Genomic DNA, 17,500 nt, shown 5'->3' with positions numbered 1-17,500 from the left:
GAGAGAGGGAGAGGGAGGGAGAGAGTCAGAGAGAGAGAGAGAGAGGGAGAGAGAGTTTAGAGAGAGAGAGAGAGAGTGTAATTTATGGCTGAGGGAGAGGAGAGAGAGGAGAGAGAGGGGGAGAGACACTCATGCAAGTACACTAATGAACATCTAGCAGTAATGTATGGCTGAGGGAGAGGGTTTAATGGGGTGGATGGATAAGGGAAAATGTTGTTCATGTTGCTCTATATGTGACGTATACTGGAGTGATCAGTGTGTATGACATGCATATGTGTGTTTGTTGTCAAGCTGAATGTATGTATTATGTGTACAGTATGTATGGTATGGTTGAGTGAAATGAGTTTCAAGTTGCCTGTATGCAAGTGTGTGACATCGGGTAGGTAGAGTGGTTGGCAGGCTGGTAAAGTTTGGATCCATGAATTGGACTCCACAATGATGGAGTTGTGGACTGAATAGTAAGTCGTGCTGCTTGCATTTGTCTCCACTAGGTGGCGCACTCTCCTTTCCTAAACTCTGAAAACACTGTTAGTTTATCCAAAGAAATGTCAGCATGATCATAAGAATAATTTATCTTACTCCATCCTGGTTAAGGCTTCTTTAAAACCATTACACATTGACAGAGTATGGAAAGACACTTTATCACACAATAACTTAAATTGGCAATTAATTTGGCAAAATATATCCCTTTCCTCCAGAAATCCCAACCACCAGGTTATCCATTTCAATTTTACTCATAGGACATACGGTACTTCACTCCATATCTGCTACATAAAATAAAGACCATACCTTCACCTAACTGTACTCTTTGCACCCGAAATACAGTTGGCACCTTTTTTTATATGGTATGGGAATGCCCGGGAGTGGCTGATTTCTGGAGGACAGTTTGTGATGCATTGTCCCTGATCCTGTCCAAACACATTCCACACTCACCAGTAGTCCTATTGTTAAATGACAGTTCAAACCTTGATTTAAACATCAAACAAAGACGCATCTGGCTGGCCGGCCTTACAGCAGCCAAAAGGCTTATAGCTTGCAGGTGGAAGTCACCCCATTTCTTGACCACGCAGAGGTGGATTCTAGACAACATAGACATAGCCAGCATGGAACACTGGATAGCCAACAGGCATCATGCAATTTCGGACAATGTTTCATGCTGGGACCAAACTATAACCATCCTCAAGACACTACTATAGGCTAATCGATTTGCTCCTTCCATAGGGTCCTGTAGGGGCGGGGGGCTGTGATTGGGTGGGGGGTGGTGGGTGGGGGGCTGTGAGTGGGTGGGGGGCGGGGGGCTGTGATTGGGCGGGTGGGTTGGAGGTTTGTGGCGGGAGGGACATGTGTGGGAGGAGGGGGAGGTAGGGGACTGCTGGGGTAAAGGGAGATTGGGAGAGGGGGGGGGGGAGGTTTCTACTGGATTTTTGTTATTCTATTTCTCTTTTGTTCATTTACATGTTACCACTCCCTTGTACTGTCCCTTGTCCCTGAAGAAAAATCTATACAAAATTTATCACAAAAAAAAGAATAATTTCTAGACAAAAAACACTGTTGCGTTGATACTAATAAAGCCTATAATAAAGCACTAACTGAAATTAATTCAATACTTAGTGGAGAAGCCTTTGTTTGTAATGACAGCTTCAAGGCGTTTTCTTTCTGTATGAAGTAACTAATCGCCCGCAGTATTCACTTTAGTGTTTATCTTTTTTTGTCTGGATTGTTTGAGTTAATACCAAAGTCTGGTGCAAATCTCACTTGAATAGGCTAATTGGAAATACATTTACTGGACAAAATAGTCCAGTATCTCCTTAGGAGCACCAGATGTATTCTGGATGCATGTTATCTGGCCAGACTGGCAGATGAATGTCACGCTGGGCACTTTTCTAAAGCAAGGACACATTCCTTCAGCCTCAGGAGAGATAAAGCACTAAACTAAAGGATCAGGAACCTCGTTTCAGAACAGAGATGCAGAGGCCTGGGTTGTATCTGGGCTAGAACCGACCGTCGGGTTAGAACGTTTGTTCAAAAGGTTCACAGACATTCTTACTCAGAGAAGAACGTTTGAGGATCACATAATCACACAGCTTCATGATTTATGACATGCCTCGTTCAAATGGCTAGTACTAAGTGAGATCTTTAACACACAAATGAACGTTAGTAGGACACAGATACATTTTACCATTAGTCTGGCCGTTCCAATACCAAATAATATACTAGATGATTTGATCTTGTTGCTGCATAGTGAAAATACCACCGCTCATCCGTGATCAGACTTAGCTGAGGTGCTGGAGCTGAAGAGTATCAAGTAGAGTGAGAAAAGCAGCGTCCGCACACTCAAATCTGTGCAAAAATTATTCTTTTTATTGCAAGCTTTCAGTCATAGACCTTCTTCAGGCATCCGGCTGCAGCATATAATCTACTCTGATAACAGCACACCAACAAGGTCATTAAGCACCTCCGGCAGGATTATGTTTCAATACGAAAAAGGCAATTAAGTGATCTAATTAGCTCGGTGGCAAACGCTGATGACATTTGATGGTCTTAACAGCTGCAGATTCAGCATGTAGAAATTCTACCCTGTGGGCAAATAATATCTCTCCGCTCCAAAGGAGGGTCATTTGTCAACAGCAGGCGTTGTCTGGGTTGTCAGCAAAGCATAGGGAGGAATATCAAACATCTTCGAGCTGATGCAGAAACAGTATGTAAACAGATACCTTTTAGCTCCCTAGGTACATTTGTACCTATAGTCCTAGATGTAACATGTGTCGTGGATATAATTGATTCTTAATAGATTTAGTAAAACTTATAAAGCACAAAGAGCTTAGATCAATTGTCTCCAATTGAGACCAATAAGCAAGAAAGCAGTAGCCCAAGAGCAAGAAGCCCCCAACGATGGGTGCGACTCATTTATAGAACTGTCCTTGGTCATGAGGTCACTATTCTTGGGAACCAATCATATTATACAAATCTGTGATTACTCAAGTTATGGGCCCTGTCCATAGTCAGACTTATTCACTGGGCCACAGATCTTGGCCCATCCCTTACAGGAAGGAAATGGGCCTTCCTTGAGTGCTAGAATTCACCACTACTGTAGAGAGACTTACATTTCTCAGTATAACATGATATAAAACCACTACACATGCTTTAGCCTTTAGCTCCAATGACTATTGGCATCAAACATGTGGATAGCTACAGAGTTTGACAAAGCACATACTGTACATATAGCGTAGGACAGCCTAGTATTGTATGTGTGAATTATTCAGTAATAATAATGATAATGTATTTAATTTATTATGCGCTTTATTATGCGCTTTACACAAGTTGGTAAGGTACTTTACATTGTATGGGAGATGATTATATGGTCATAGTAGTGTTACATGCATGCATGTTGGCTACTGGTGGTGTAGGGGGTGGTGTAGCACTCTGAGATTGTTCTGAATGAAAAGTGCAATACAAATAAAATACATTATTATTATTAGTAGTAGTAGTAGTAGTAGTAGTAGTAGTAGTAGTAGTAGTAGTAGTAGTAGTAGTAGTAGTAGTAGTATTAGTATTATTAGTATTATTATTATTGTTATTATTATTATTATTATTATTATTATTATTATTATTGGTGTTAATGATCACATAGCCAGGACCTCATGCAAGGATTGGATGCATATAATGTGTTGTTCAACGTTTTAATCAAAAGCATGCAATTTGTCTTAAATGCATTTTTGGATACATGTAACAAAAGCGTTTTTTGTAAATATTGTGTGTTTGGTTTGAAACTGTTACTTTAATAACCAACCTTTAACCCTAGCATTCTACAGCTGACAGCTGACATTTGGTAACATGTTTATCAGATGTTAAATGATAAAAGCAAATCATTCAAACACTGTAGCCTACAGTAATTACATGTTGACTGTTGAGTTATTGAAGTGGTAGCAACAACATTAGATCAAAAACTGTTTTCTGAATATTCAACTCAGAACTTCAAGTAAAAAGCTTATGTTTAATTCATTTTGCTCTTAGGTTTAAAGGACTTATGTTTAATTCATTAAAGGAAACAACATTAGTGGAATCATTGAAGACTAGCCCTTGAGCAGAATGATTTGTATTCTGACACAAGACTGTACTTCAAAATAATGTTGTCATAATGCTGCAAGTCCTGAGAAATACCAAGGGGGGCAGATGAGGTAAAAATCAAATGCTGTTTCATTACATTTCACAAATACCATGCAATGTTCCTCTATGAACAGTAGATGGCGCTACAGGCAAGGAATTAGCTATTCGTTCCATATCGAAAAAGTGTCATTTTATTGTTAACCCTTTGCTTTGGGTAGAAACCCAATAATAACATTGAATGATGTCCATCTGTTCTTTAGGCCTACCTGAAGAACTGTCGAAATAATTATAAACATATTGATTCAAACTGCAATAAAACAATATATTCAATAGATTAAAAAAAATCTATGTTTGCAGCAATTCACCTTTCTTCCATTTATGACAAACGATAAACAAGGACAATTTTTTTTGTCATTTTCCAGAAATTGTGAGCTGTGGCCTAGTTACCGAGCTGTGAAATATTGATTGGATTCTTGCTATTTTTGATACAATGCATGTTATGCATGTTATGCTCTTAATGTCCACTGCAATTCTCTTGCCAAGATTGTTGTTATTCAACCCACATCCAGATCCCGTAACACAACAGAATTAATATTATATATATAGCCTATTATATATATCCTAATATTAACATGCTGCCCTCTTTCCTTTGTCACCTTAGCCCCACAATCCCCCCTTTGCATGTGAGATGATGTCTCTCATGATGAAATTGTATAATACATGTAAAGCTGCCTTCTCTGCAAGATATGATCTTATCATGTTATGGTTTCCTCTCAAATCAAACGGATGCAGCTTTAATGGGAAAAGGAATGAATAGCGAGTGTTATTGTGTGTTTTACATAATTGGGTTTGAAGTGTAAACATGTCGGTTGGATTCTATGGAAGCATATAGCTGACTAAATTCAAATGCTAATGCAATATGAGATTGTTATAATAATATAATATGAGGATACATGTTCCACTTTTGCATGCATTCTTTCAGACAATATTCAAATTCAAATGCAATTCTAATTATTTGCATTTTCATTTTCATGTACCCGATGTGCACATTCGCTGTCAATATTAAAATTATAATGCAAAGCCATTTGACATTTAATTTCCAAAGTCATGCGCTGCTTTGTAGCTGACAAAATTCAAAAGTTCATTCTAATGTGCAAATGACTTTGCAATCCCAAAATAGCATATTCATTTGCCACTTTTGCCTGCGTTATTTGAGTCAATATTCAAATTGTAATGCAATAATGTGATACGCAATTGCATTTACATGTTCTAGGAAACACATCCGCTTTTCAGCTGACAAAATTCAAACTCTCTATGCAATTTGGTGATACGCAATTGCATTTACATGTTCTAGGAAACACATCCGCTTTACAGCTGACAAAATTCAAACTCTCTATGCAATTCGAACGCATCGGGTACTTTGCTCTCCCGTCATGTCCACGCCCCTTTTTGGGTGATAGAAGGGGAGAAGTGTGACTGGCGGTCAATGGAAATTTCTGGTCTTTGCTACTTTAATCAGATAAAATAAGAAAACCGTAGTGCTTTTTAGATATTAGGAGCCCAAATCCGATGGCCAGTTAGGCAAACTATTATATAGTGTCGTTGCCGATCGACGTCGTTATATAGAGAAAATTAATGAAATAGGGGTTGATTCATCAGAGCAGTCATACGTCATCTCCCTGTCATCAGGGATTTGTCGATCTTTGATTTGATTTGCCGTGTAAGTCCCCAGATGAGAGTGTTACATTCGTTTTCTTAAGATAGGATAATGAATAAATCTGTTCAATTGGCATTTGCCTACTGTTAATCAGTGCCTACTGTTAATCAGTAGCCTGTATGGTGTATATGAAGATGTTATAGCTAGCTAGCTACGATTTATCATGAAACTAATGAACAGCAAGCTAGATCCAAAACTAGGGCCGGTGGAGGAGGGCAAGTGTCACATTGGACAGACTACCAAAACAGAAAAATAAAGTATCTTAACGACAGCAAAAGTGATGGATGTCAGAAATAGCCTACATTACCTGGAGATTCAATAAGGTACTTTTATATGACAGGATATGGGTTAGGGTTATATGACACCTGTAGCGAGATAGATAGATAGAGCCAAAAGTAAAAAGTCGCTGAGAGACGCAACCAGGGTCTGGCTGGTAATTGTATGACGCGCCATACAATCCGCTGAGATGAAAAGTACGTTTTAGAGCATTTATTGAATAGAACAATCAAACTTGGCGACGTACAAAAATAATCCATAAGCGATCAAAACCAGAAAAATAACAAACAATGCGTATAGAATATAGAATAGAATATACTTTATTGTCCTTGTACAGTTGCCTATACAATGACATTGTAGTGGTTCTTCTGAAGGTGCAAAAACAGAAAAACATATTCATCACAAACATATACACATAACATATCACAAATATTACACACTTTTGCACACAAGAATGCATGCAAAAGTGGAACATGCAATTGCAATCTCATATTGCATTAGCATTTGAATTGTGTCAGCTATATGCTTCCATAGGATTCATCCGTGAGAGGGAGGGTCCATGTTCACACAGACCGGAGAACCCCCCTCCTGTCTGGGGATGGTCTGGTCCTCCGACTCAAGAAGCGCTTTCAGTTCTCTGTCTCGAAAAACGCAGATTTATTTCCGAGCAGATCCCAGGTCAGGTTTGGACTCTGACATTCGTTCGTGTTGGGTTGAACGTTTTTGTGAAAGAGCGTCTTTTCCTGCTGCCAAGCTGGACCCGTACAGGATGACCATGTATAAGGGGAAGCGCCGTAACCAGCGATGTGAGTGTTGCATTAGTCAACCTGTTTATAAACATATAGATATCATATTTATCAACAAATATCCGTCCGTTTTTGTGATAGTGCTGTAGCCTATGTACTGTGTTTATACCAACAATACGTGTTATGAAGTTATGGATATGATCTCTGCTTTGATCTTATTTCTAGTGTCATTTCGTGAGCTTAGAATGATAAGGTTCTATCTCCGTTTAGAATGATAAGGTTCTATCTCCGTTTAGAATGATAAGGTTCTATCTCCGTTTAGTATAAGGTTCTATCTCCGTTTAGAATGATAAGGTTCTATCTCCGTTTAGAATGATAAGGTTCTATCTCCGTTTAGGGCAGTTCAGAGATATTGAGCGTCAAAGTTTTTACATTCCATTATGTTCTGTGAGATGGAACCTTTGTATTTTATTAATAACTAACTCAAAAATGTCAACATTTAAAAAAATAACACCACACAGGCATTAATAAACACCTAATGGATCAGATTATGTAAAAAACTCAATTTTGACAAAAATTGAGATAGAACCTTATCATTCTAAGCTCACGATACTCCAGGAGAAGCTACATTCATTTTTTATTTCTGTTAACCGATTGATTTATTTTTCATTCTGTTTCTGTTTTAATAAGTTGGTAATCGATCATGTTGTCATGACACTATTATGTGTAGCTACATAGTCGATAAGGATTAGTCTAGTCTAGTTGCATAACTGGCCCGGGTCAGAAGTGAGAAGTCCCCATAGTCACATAGTTTTAATTCGGTGTGGGCCATGCAGCAATGAGATCAGACATGGTTAGATCACTGTCTCAGATTCACTATCTCACATTCACTATCTCAGATTCACTATCTCAGATTCGCTATCTCAGATTCGCTATCTCAGATTCACTGTCTCAGATTCACTATCTCACATTCACTATCTCAGATTCACTGTCTCAGATTCACTATCTCAGATTCACTGTCTCAGATTCACTATCTCAGATTCACTATCTCAGATGCACTATCTCAGATTCACTATCTCAGATTCACTATCTCACATTCACTATCTCACATTCACTATCTCAGATTCACTATCTCAGATTCACTATCTCAGATGCACTGTCTCAGATTCACTATCTCAGATTCGCTATCTCAGAGTCACTATCTCAGATTCACTATCTCAGATTCACTATCTCACATTCACTATCTCACATTCACTATCTCAGATGCACTGTCTCAGATTCACTATCTCAGATGCACCATCTCAGATGCACCATCTCACATTCACTATCTCACATTCACTATCTCAGATTCACTATCTCAGATTCACTGTCTCAGAGTCACTATCTCAGATGCACCATCTCAGATGCACTATCTCAGATGCACCATCTCAGATGCACTATCTCAGATGCACCATCTCAGATGCACTATCTCACATTCACTATCTCACATTCACTATCTCACATTCACTATCTCAGATTCACTATCTCAGGGCTGCCAGGCTTTCTCAGCAGTGACATTAACTTAGTCATGGGCACTGTGAATATTTGCAATAAAAGTTTTTTTTTTTTCCTTTGACTCAGACGCTTCTAGAATCGATATAAATCCATTCATAATTGTATGCCTCGAAAAGCCGGTAGGCCTAGAAGATGCTGGAGTGCATCGGTTTGGTCACTAACGATGATAAGGCCTCCTGTTATATTCTTCTGTATGATTTGGAATGTTTATAACACTCAAGGATGCAATCTTACTAATGTGCAGTACACACACATGCACTACACTATACCCCATGTGAGTGTTGCATGTTGATCTAACGACATGGACCATGTCATGTGTAAGTCAAGCTGCAGACAGATCAGGGGGGTCACTCACAATAATAATAATCATAATAATCATAATAATAACTTTATTTGTATAGCGCTTTTCCTGCAAACGTTGCAGCTCAAAGTGCTTTAATCATTATATAATCTTAATTTAATTATTTTGTCATTTTTCAAGGCAATATTAAAAAGATGGGTTTTTAGTCTTGACTTGAACATATGTGCTGAGGTTGCATCACTAATGTAAACTGGCAGTGCATTCCACAATCTGGGAGCATAAAATGAGAATGCAGCCTCACCAAATCTCTTCTTTTGTACATGTGGTACACAGAGAAAACCAGCGTCAGAAGACCTGAGAGCTCTATTGGGTTGATATGCTAGCAAAAGGTCTTTCAAATATTCTGGTGCTAACAATGCTGTTATTACACTAGCCTGCCAACTGAATGTACAGTATATTACCATTACTATTGAAATATTTGGTTTCAGTGTCACTTGATCTTAAGTGTGATCATATTTAACTTAGTTTGTAACAAGACTTTGGGAGAGTGGAGCACTATCATTATTAATTTCTTTAAAAACCCAGACATCTGGGTTTGTTTGATAACGGACCTTGATAACTGTTTGACTGTTTGATAACGGACCTTAGGTGGTCAACATGCCGATTGCCGATTTATCGAGTCAAATGTTCAGTAAATCTGGTTTGCTGTTTTCCAAGACTATGTAAGCCACAGTAAAGTTTGATACCAATGTATGTCAGGTAACAATGGTGTAGTGCGTGCGTGCGTGCGTACGTGTGTGTGTGTGTGTGTGCGTGTGTGTGCGTGTATATACTGCCCATTAATGAGATTGTGTGTTTGAAGTAAGGAGCGCATACAAAATTGCTCTGTGCCACTCTAATGTATTCAGTGCATGAAAACCTCTTTCATGTGGGTCTGAGTCGTGGCATGGACGTTGATGAGTGAATATTTAAGAGAGAGAGAGAGAGTTCATATCCTGGCTAGAGATGAGCCTGACTCAATTCGCCTCACTACTGTAGAATACATGGAGGAAAAATAGACACAGTTCACACTGGGATACCCGAACCCTTTAGAACCATATAGAACCCTGTACCCTTTAGAACCATATAGAACCCTGTAACATTTAGAACCCTATAGTACCCTGTACCCTTTAGAACCCATTAGACCCCTGTAGAACCCTTTAGAACCCTTTAGAACCCTATAGAACCCTGTACCCTTTAGAACCCTATAGTACCCTGTACCCTTTAGACCCCATTAGACCCCTTTAGAACCCTTTAGAACCATATAGAACCCTGTACCCTTTAGAACCATATAGAACCCTGTAACATTTAGAACCCTATATTACCCTGTACCCTTTAGAACCCATTAGACCCCTTTAGAACCCTTTAGACCCCTATAGAACCCTGTACCCTTTAGAACCATATAGAACCCTGTACCCTTTAGAACCCTATAGAACCCTTTAGAACCATATAGAACCCTGTACCCTTTAGAACCATATAGAACCCTGTACCCTTTAGAACCATATAGAACCCTGTAACCTTTAGAACCCTATAGTACCCTGTACCCTTTAGAACCCATTAGACCCCTTTAGAACCCTATAGAACCCTATAGACCCCTATAGAACCCTGTACCCTTTAGAACCCTATAGAACCCTGTACCCTTTAGAACCCTATAGAACCCTGTACCCTTTAGAACCCTGTACCCTATTTAGAACGTCCCTCTTTACTCTACCACCACCTCACCTACCAGGTGTTTGCAGGTTCCTTTGTTTCAAGTGGCCAATCCTTCCATGTTTGATTTTACAGCTGCGGAAAAGGCACAGTAATGGCAGCCTGCCGTCTCCTGCTAAAGCGTGGCGGATGTTATCTCCTCTGTCTGCCTTCTCCTGATAGTGAGAGAGAGAGTGATGGGAGAGTGATGGGAGAGGAGGGGAGACACAGTGGTGGGGACAGGCAGTATTAGAACCCTCCTCTAGCCTGATGTGCCGAGGGTGGCCAGCTAGTTCAGTGTTCCATGTGTGTCAAGAAACCTTGACATGGTGTTACATTTCTCTTTTTTGGGGCATTTAGCAGATGCCTTCTTTATCCAGAGCGACTGCACACTATATTCTGCAAGATGGTATATTAGGCAGAGATATTTCAGGCATTATGGTGGCTACTAGCTCCTACTAGTTCCTACTAGCTATTGTAGATTTGAACTGTTTGTATGTCAAGGCCAGTACAGTACATTATAACAATACCATAAGAAGGTGACCGACTGTTCAGTGCACATTAAATTAGGTCATTTTGAAGGTGAGGGCTGGGGGGGGTCTCTTTTGGTTGCTGCATAGGAGAGATAGTGTGTGTCCTTGAGCTGTCTACGGACTGGGAAGTTTTACGGTAGGGGGGTCTGTGACGCGTAGGGGCGGCTGTGGCGCAGGAGGTAGAGCCGGCGTCTAACGATCGCAACGTTGGCAGAGCGGCGGTTCTATCCCCGAATGGCCACATGTCAAAGACACTGAACCCCCAAATTGCTCCCAATGAGCGGGGCCGGCGCCTTGCATGGTAGCTTGGTCGCCATTGGTGTGTGAATGTGTGTGTGTGTGAATGGGTGAATGAGAGGCCGTTGTAAAGCGTTTTTGGAATAAGGGTTGGGTTCGGGCTTCTGAAGTTGCAGAACTTTACCGGTGGGGTGGGGGGGGGGGTTCATCTGTCCGCTGACGGGTCAATGCCTCGTTAATCTTGGGAAACATCTACTTCGTAATCCCAAACTTGCATGGGGGGGGGGGCGGAGATCCTTTAGCAAAGCGATCCCCGAGGACACACAGAGCCTCGTCAGGAGAGTTATTTTCGAATAAATCGTCTCTCTCCGGGCTGCGAGAGACATCTACACAACTTTGACAGATGGTAGGAGGCACGGTGATAAAAATAGCACAAAGCTTGAGAAGTAGAGAAAGGAAGCAGTGCGACGGGGGAGTAGGCCCTCTCTGTATTCCATCCCATATGTGACACGTTCTAATGCTTTGGTCCTCATGTCAGGATCTGATGTAACGATCGGACTTTTCTTTCGAACATTTCCGCGTTGTTGTTGAAAATCAACGACACGTCGCTAGTCGACTAACACAGCTTGTTTTGTGAGCCTGCTAACAATGTAAAGTAGTGTTCTAGTTTAACCAGGTAGTAGTGGGGATTACTCACCCAATCCATTGCGTTGTTGCAGTGTTTTGGCTCGACTAGCGAGTTTGTGTTGTGATTCTCAACGATGTTGAAACGTAGTTCCGTGTTTCAAAAGAAAAGTCAGAACATTTTGATTGGTTGCGGACCAGATCATCAGACTGTCACATATTGGACAGTTGAAATCACCATGGTGACACTCTGCTCAGGGCCCTGGAGCCTCAGGAGTTTGTGTGTGTGTGTGTGTGTGTGTGTGTGTGTGTGTGTGTGTGTGTGTGTGTGGTGTGTGTGTGTGTGTGTGTGTGTGTGTGTGTGTGTGTGTGTGTGTGTGTGTGTGTGTGTGTGTGTGTGTGTGTGTGTGTGTGTGTGTGTGTGTGTGGCAGAGAGACAGTTAGGCTCGACAGCCTAGTCTGGTCTTGTCTTGTTCCGCGTCTGTCAGCCAGGGCCTAATGAGCTTCTCTGTCTGATGAAATAGGGTGACAGAAAAGACAAGGAGCTCTCTCCTTCAGCCCCTCTCTCCCACACACACACACACACACACACACGACATGTCATCTTGTGTCATCACAAGCAGCGTGTGGTAGGGCAGTCATCAGGACAAGCAGCAGGAGTCAAAGTTGCAATCACTCACACACGCGCGCACACACACACACACAGACACACACACAGACCCCCCCCCCACACACACACACACACAATGATTGGCACCTTTAGTTCATGTATTTTTCAACATCTCTAATGAGGTCTCAATCCTGTGGAATGCCAGTCCAAAACTCACAGGAAATATCTCCAGACTGTAGAGCAACAGGTCTGTGTTGAATTGCATTTTCTATTGTCTTGTATTATATAATAATAATAATAATAACTTTATTTGTATAGCGCTTTTCCTGCAAACGTTGCAGCTCAAAGTGCTCCAATCATTATATAATCTTAATTAAATGATTTTGTAATTTAAAGGCAATATTAAAAGGATGGGTTTTTATCATCTTAATTTAATTATTTAGTCATTAAAAATATGAGTTTTTAGTCTTGACTTGAACATATTTGCTGAGGTTGCATCCCTAATGTAAACTGGCAGTGCATTCCACAATCTGGGAGCATAAAATGAGAATGCAGCCTCACCAAATCTCTTCTTTTGTACATGTGGTACACAGAGAAAACCAGCGTCAGAAGACCTGAGAGCTCTATTGGGTTGATATGCTAGCAAAAGGTCTTTCAAATATTCTGGTGCTTTATAAACAAGCAGAAGGATCTTGAAATCTATTCAGAACTTAACAGGAAGCCAGTGTAGAGTCTCTAAAATAGGAGGGGACAATACAATGGCACAACAACAAGGACACTATGAGGAACAGAGGAAATAAATGTCTTTTGAATGATGCTTCTCTTTTAGATGGTGCACTGAAATGAAGACATAACCATTTCTATCTACTTCACCCCCCTCCTCTCTCTCTCTCTCTGTCACTCACACACTCTCTCACACACACACACACACACACACACACACACACACACACACACACACACACACACACACACACCACACATAGTCACCCATCCTTGAAATAGTAATAGCTATTCAGAGAAATAAGGCTAAGGTAGAGAATATACATGTTGTACACAGGTAGAGAGTTCAAAAGCGAAATTATGTTTCTGTTTCCGTTTTGTTTTGTTTCTTCTTCACAGGTTTCACACCAAAGGCTTAGCAGCGCCGGCCTATTTTTAGAGTCTCTACTCAGCAGTCAGTGAGTGGTCTCGAGCGATAAACACTCTTATCATCGGCTGTCATGTTTATCCCCTGCCAACTGAATATCAAAGGCGAACACATCTTCGAAAACCTTCTTACATTCCGCCTACATGCTACATTGCCCACAATCAAATTATCACAAGCTTTTAAGCTAATGAACTTGGCAGCCCTCTATCGTCGCCTCCCCCACGCCGCGGTAGTCGTCTGTCCGAGGAGACGGCCTGATTCCTCCGCTTCTTTTGACAACCCCGGATAATTATGAACACGAGGGAGGCGGCGCGCTCGGTTCCACAGTTTCGTACCGAGATCGCCATCTCACCAGGATCCCTTTTCCCTTCTCTCTCTCTCTCTCTCTCTCTCTCCACAGGGTCCGGGCTTAAAGCCTTGATCCATCGCTGTCTCAGAGACCAAACTGGGGCAGTGAGAGAAAGAAACTCACTCTGTGTTCCTCTGGAAGGGAAGCGGTGGCGAGATACGGAGCCATATATTATTGAACGGACAGTTCAGGCCAGGCATAAGCAGAACATATTGAAACGCTGGCCACACATCTTGGTTGCTGCTCTGTGAGGACATGAGTATAATTGTACGATGTACTCCCAGGAATAAGGTTACTGGCTGGCTGTGATTAAATTGGGCCCTGCGAGCGCTCGGAGTAGGCCATGGATGGATTGTAGAAGTACGCTACATAGCCAAAAAGTGTGTGGACACAATTATGTTCCGGGGCTGTTTTTTAATGGTTCGGGCTATAGGCCCCTTCATTAGTTAGAAATCTTAAAGCTACAGCATACAGTGAGATTCTAGAGAATTGTACGCTTCCAACTTTGTGGTGACAGTTTGCGGAAAGCCCTTTCCTGTTTCTGCATGACAACGCCCCCATACACAAAGTGAGGTCCATAATGACATGGTTTGCCGAGTTTGGTGTGGAAGAACTTGACTGGCCAGCACAGAGCTCTGACCTCAACCCCATCCAACACTTTTTGGATGAATTGGAACACCGACTGCGAGTCGGTCCTTCTCGCCCAACATCAGTGGCCGACCTCATTAATGCTCTTGTGGCTGAATGGGAGCAAATCCCTGCAACCATGTTCCAAAATCTAGTAGAAAGTCTTCCCAGAAGAGTGGAAGCTGTTACAGCAGCAAAGATGGGACCAACTCCATATTAATGCCCATGGTTTTGGAATGAGATGTTCAACAAGCACATATGGGTGTGATATTCGAGAGTCCGCATACTTTTATCCATATAGTGTATATTTGCACACTTGAATTCTCATAGCACTATGACAATATAGTAAATATGGATTTAAATAACCATGAATACTACTGATTGGCTGGGATTGAACCTGGGTCAATCGCATAGTGCCTCACAATACCGGGTTAGCCTGTGAGCTCAAACCCAGACATGCGCTCACGGAGCTAACACCGCAAACCCTCAGATCTGAGGCGATTGTTGTGCCTGACCCCATCAAGACTTTCAAAGAGATTTTTGAACAGCGGCACGGATGCTCACCGACCGTGCTGTTTTCAAAATGTGTTTTTTAATGAACCCGACTCGTTCCGTTTGATGTTCACAGGTCTCAAAGAAAGAAAAAAAACACCTTTGATATGCAGATGGAGCCTTGGAGCCTCCATGCCAATGTTCTACTGTATAATAATGAAATAACACTGCAAACCTGGCAAAGCTGTATGTATGTACGTATCTAGCCTAGACTCCTCTCTCTCTCTCCCTGCTGTTAAAGGCCCCTTTTTAGTATGCAGGCGTAGAGGTAAACAGGTAGTTTTTTCACTGTTCGGGGAGTTGAAAGAGCTGGCGCCGAGCCACGCGGGGAAACAAAGACGGGAGGGGACAAAGGAAGAGAGGGAGAGAAGGTAAATGGTTTGGCAAGACTGTCTCTTACAGGATGTGACCCCCGCTAAAGGCCATCTGCCCGGGCGCAGGAGGAGAGCGACGTCTCAGCCTGGAGTAAATAGAAAGAGGAGGTCTCCATTGAATTCAGAACCTTGCAGGGAATAGAACTGTCTGTCTTGTTCCTAAAAAGGTGGCCTTGTTACGGCAGATGGAGAATGACTAAGCAGACAGCACTTACGCTGAGCTCTTACGTGGGCAGCTCATCTATCTGGAGAGGATCGCAACAAGGAGGAGTACCGTCCCTAGCCAGACAGGCCAGGTTTCATCAATCCCACAATCTTTAGTATGATAGTAATTGCAGTATAACTACCGTATTTTCCGGACTATAAGTCGCACCCGAGTATAAGTCGCAGCAGTCCAAAAATGGGTCATGAAGAGGAAAAAACCACATATAAGTCGCGCTGGACTATAAGTCGCATTTATTTACCGTAGAAATGTATTTCTCAAAAACATTCAGTTATTCAATTACACAATAGCACACAGAACAACAGGCTCAGGCTGAATGCCGCTGAATACCGGTGTCCGGTATGTGATGAATAAAAAAATAAAAATAAAAAATAAATAAAAATATTAACACATTAATAAAGAACATACCTGGGAGGCTGAATAGGCTAAATTGGTTGTAAAGTCGCTATGGAATAAGGCCTATGCTAAATGCCCCAAAATGTAATGTGTCCGGTATGTTAACGTACCGTAACACAACAGTTATTCAACCACCGTACATATTATAGCACACAGAACAACAGGCTCAATAGGTGTCCGGTATGTTAACGTAACACAACAGTTATTCAACCACCGTACATATTATAGCACACAGAACAACAGGCTCAATAGGTGTCCGGTATGTTAACGTAACACATTAATGAATAAAGATGAACACATTAATAAAGAACATAGGCCTACCTGGGAGGCTGAATAGGCGAAAACGGACATAACAAGCCAGCGAGTCCAACAAGCAAGTTCTCACGATCTCATTCCTGCACTGTTGACAAGCCTCTCCCGGCAGCACGTTGTTCAAGCACCCATCTGTGGACTCGTTCCTCCATCTCTGGCCATCTAGCTTTCAGCCCGCGATTCGCTTTCTTCGTTTTCTTCATGGCAGTGAGAGTAACCTCTGCTTTTCGCCAGTCCCTCACAAGTTTCTCACTCACTCCAAACTTTCTTTCTGTTGCTCGATTACCGTTTTCGGCTGCATATTTTACAAGTTGCAGTTTGTAATCTGCAGAATAGGATTTTCTTTTTGACTGCATTTTGTTTGTGTCATCAGCTGTCTTTTTCAGTGGTAGGCCTACTCGTTGTCACACGCCTAGAGCGCCCTCTCGTGGTTGTAGACGGTAATGTTTACTCCTTGGTTCATGTCAGTCAGAGATTACCGTATGTCAGTTCATGTCAGTCAGAGATTATGAATTATTGATATATAAGTCGCACCTGACTATAAGTCGCAGGACCAGCCAAAGTATGAAAAAAACCGCGACTTATAGTCCGGAAAATACGGTAGATAATTGTAGTATAACTCCTAACTAGATACGGGGGTATTCATGTAGGTTATTCCAATGTATTACAGATATTCAGGTGTTCGTTTGAGAGCCCGACATAGATATAGCCACTATATTTTACACACAGTGGTGGTATTGTCGTCAACATGAGTTGACATGAGTACAAACCTGTCGTCATATCACATATATAGTTAGCCTTATAGCATAATTGCCATAATCTGCCTAACTCTACTCTCCTAACACTGCTGATTCACTGTGCATTATCGCCTGCTATGCCATCAGCCTATCAGAATGTTTGTTAGATTCCAAAATCACTATCTGCCCAAGTCATCTCTTTGGCATTTTTGACACTACATACAAAGATGGCTCGGCTGACCACAAGTGAAGCATGACTTAGGTGATTATGCTACGAGGCTAACGGTATGTCCTTCTTCTGCTACGAGGCTAACGGTATGTCCTTCTTCTGCTACGAGGCTAACGGT

General features: G+C 41.6%; 1 protein-coding gene across 1 annotated transcript in view; it reads left to right on the top strand.

Moving 5' to 3' along the window:
- Positions 1 to 17,500, top strand: part of ralyl (RALY RNA binding protein like) — a gene marked incomplete at both ends in the record, with an annotated part of 76,047 nt that overhangs the window by 31,581 nt on the left and 26,966 nt on the right. The gene's annotated exons all lie outside the window — the stretch shown is intronic.

Source organism: Nansenia antarctica (assembly GCF_963989245.1).
Source record: "Nansenia antarctica genome assembly, chromosome: 19".
Lineage (NCBI taxonomy): Eukaryota > Metazoa > Chordata > Actinopteri > Argentiniformes > Microstomatidae > Nansenia > Nansenia antarctica.
This window is presented reverse-complemented; position numbering and strand designations above follow the sequence as displayed.